Raw genomic sequence first — 3,590 nt, 5'->3', positions numbered from 1 at the left:
CATACAATGCATTGTAATTGTCAGCATTGGAAAAAAAAAACAGAGGAACGCCATTCACCATAAACATTAATCTCATAACGTAATTAGTGATGGAGAATTTACGACAGTTTCATGGAGGTTCAACAGAAGGGTCCGACCTCAGAAAATGGCACTTTAAAATGAAACAAACATTAAATGGTATTTACCTTTATTTTTTTTATTGGATGTTCTCTTGTGCATTGTGAATGGGGGACCAATAGGTTAAGGGGAAAGAACATCAAGAAGTCAAGGGAAGATGTTTAATCTAAGAAATAAGAGGACTGAAAGAAAGAGACTGCAATATGCAACAGATGCGTATTACATTTCATTACAGTTTGATTTGACAGGTTTCAAACACTGCGCAGACATATCTTTCACTCACCAACGTTTGCTTTGTAGTAAAGAATGTTTAAATAAACATTTCTATCCACTTTAGCGTTCACCATATTAAGGACACATATTGAAAGCATATCAAAAAGTCTGATTTTCCCAATAAGGAATCCTATATCATTGATAGTTCTAATTGTTGTAGTTGCCAACAGAATTTCATACATTCTATGTCACTTTACATTGGCTAATTCCATTAATTGTTCAAAGGATTTTTTTTCACTTTTTTTAACCACATTTCTTCTCTTCCCTACAACTGCTGCTCAGCTCAAAAAGTGAGGTGCTGACCCCCACAAAAGACAGAGTGCTGATGTGGGCAATATGTTTTACTATAATAAATAAGCAACAATGTTAAAATTACAATATTAGATTAAATGAACAATAAATCCTGGAATAGGCAACAATATCAAAAAAATAATGATACCCATTTATATGTTAATGTCCTGTGTGTTCACATAAAGCTAAAAAAATAATTGTATATTTTAGCTAAGCATAAGTATGCTGGACTGGTTAGTAAAGCAGTTTGTCTGTATAGGACCCTACACAGGTTGGATTGCAGATTCTGCTAAAAAGCAGAATCTGCAACTGCTTCTGTAGCATGCTGGGGCCCCGCAGCGCAGGGCAAGGATGCACAGCATGCTAATGGTTGACCGGCGATGCGATCACAAAACAATTGATTGCATCGCTGAGACAGAAACTAAGGATGACCCCCTGCAGCTGCAGCTAGACTACGTATGCAGGCGGTCCGCTGCCATTTTTTTCATTGAAGTGGCTGCTTGTTATGGCATGCAGCCACCCTGAAAATGGCGAAACGCTATTCCACCTGATGTCCGCCGGTGTCAATCATGGTGTGATCGCATCCCCCATGCGGGGTGTACTGAAAACTGCTGAATTGCGATTTTCAGTACACTGTGTACCGAGCTGAATTACCCCCTTTGTCTGCAATGCACAATCATATTTCCTTCACAGCAGGTCATATTTATTTTCTGTAAATAGAGATGTGTCCCTATACACACAGCATAGCGTGGCGTTTGTGCACGCACCAGCCCCAGCATACACAAAGTTGTATGTGAACGCCGACTGAGGGAGCAGGACGCTCCTGCTGCCATACACAGAGAGAGGTATTAGCACCATGGTTTGAACTCAGGTAGCAAGATGATATTTACACGCTACCTGCACGGCAGCATCACTCAGCATTACTTATGCACCGGCGATTAATGGCAAGACAAAGAAAACGTGGCAGTGCACGTTCCCGCAATGCATACACATCGTGGGAACGCCATGCTACAGTTTTTAACAAAGATGTATGAGGACACTTCTGTACAGTATCTACAACATCATTTACTTGAAAACCCTACTTCCAGTATTAATTCCAGTGTCATTGACAAGGATTTTAAATTGTTTCAGTGTTAGTCACTTTTTTTTGCTTTGTTTCAGTTAAGATTAAGGGGGACATTTACTAAGCAGTGATAAAAGCGGAGAAGTGAGCCAGTGGAGAAGTTGCCCCATTCAACCAATCAGCAGCTCTGTATAATTATATAGTATGCAAATTATAGATGTTACTTCAGTGCTGATTCGTAGCCATGGGCAACTTCTCCACTGGCACACTTCTCCACTCTTATCACTGCTTAGTAAATGTCCCCCTTAGTCCTTGGATCTCAGTTTTCATTTTAGTCTTGAAATAAACTGTAGTTGACGATTACTTTTAGTAAAAATTTTAGTCTAAAAAATGTAACACTGCTCTTACCAGGGGTGGACTGGGGGCAATGATCGGCCCCGGGAATTGGTAGCATTTTTGTGCACTGGTAATATGGCCATAAATCACGGGACATGGTCATAGGGCGTGCTCTCGCAGCACTCCCCATATGAGCATGCCCGTTGCCAGAGCACCAGAAGGCAGTGAAAATGAAGGGCTCTTTGGCGTTACCATGTGTCAAGCCACTGGTGTGAAAGTATAGTAAAGTAAATAGAGTAAATAAAATACATAGATATAAATTCAAAATTGAGAACTATAAAGGGCAACTAAAGGACAAGTCTTATTGGTATATTTACTAAAGTGAGGATTTACAGAAGTGGAGATGTTGCCCATAGCAACCAATCAGATTCTAGCTATTATCTTCTAGAATGTGCTAGATAAATGGTAAACCTGTCCTTTAATCAATATACCCCTAATAGTCCATAGAAACCTGTAAAAATCATCCTAAGAGCATATACTCCTGTGGAACGGATGGGTATAATTATGAGTTCCAAATTGGGGTCCTCCTGCAGCTGATGCAATGAGTCCAGGTATTGGTCCAGGGGAGCTGACTATCAGATGCAATTGTAGATGATGTGGTAAGTGCACTGTAGTGATGGTGAAGATGGCAGGGTCCGTAACAGAAATGTAAACACCGGAATATTGAACCAGGGTTAGAAATCATCACTCCCAATTGAATAAACACAGCTTGGGACCTGAGTAGGTAGACAATGGTAGACAATGGCAGGCCCCCATGAATTTAAATAGAAAAATACAAAATAGAAGAGAAATGTGCTGGGGCACTAAAAATCACAAAACAAAGACACATTTATTTCAAACAAGTACTGGGGTGGCATGTTCGCCTCATTTTGTAGGCTGCAGGGCCCAGGGTCTGTGTTGTTGGATGCATGGATGCAGACTTCCTGTACCCAGCCATCTAGATCCTACAGCCAGTCTGAGTAAGCTTCAGCTCATGCAGACTGACCAGTGTGCTAACATAAGCAATTGGTTTCCCCAGCACCCTGAATGATAACAGTAACCAGATATAAATCCCACATGATAATAGAATTCAGAGATCTTCGTTACACATATTTGCGCAAATGTGTGGTTAAGCCCCAAAGCCGCATCAAGGCCTCTCTGTATATTTGGGGTCCCTAGCGCTATATCTAGGTGCAGGGTGTGGCACCCCAAAACACCAGAATGAGCCAGAAAGCCCAGCGTGGCACACCAGTGTAAAAAACTATAGTGTTAATAAATTATTATTTAGGAAGCCGAAGCTATAGAGAGGGTGATACAAACATGAAATGTAATTAAAATAGAGAAATAGTGTTAGAAAATTAATAAGTGAAAAGTGTTAATAGAATGTAAAGGTATGCCACACTAAAGCCATCCAGCTCAGCCAGTCCAGAGGCACCACACCTCACACCTCCATTACCCCAATCTGGGTCTA

This window comes from Pseudophryne corroboree, chromosome 7, assembly GCF_028390025.1.
Source record: "Pseudophryne corroboree isolate aPseCor3 chromosome 7, aPseCor3.hap2, whole genome shotgun sequence".
NCBI lineage: Eukaryota > Metazoa > Chordata > Amphibia > Anura > Myobatrachidae > Pseudophryne > Pseudophryne corroboree.
Note: the sequence above shows the minus strand (reverse complement) of the source record.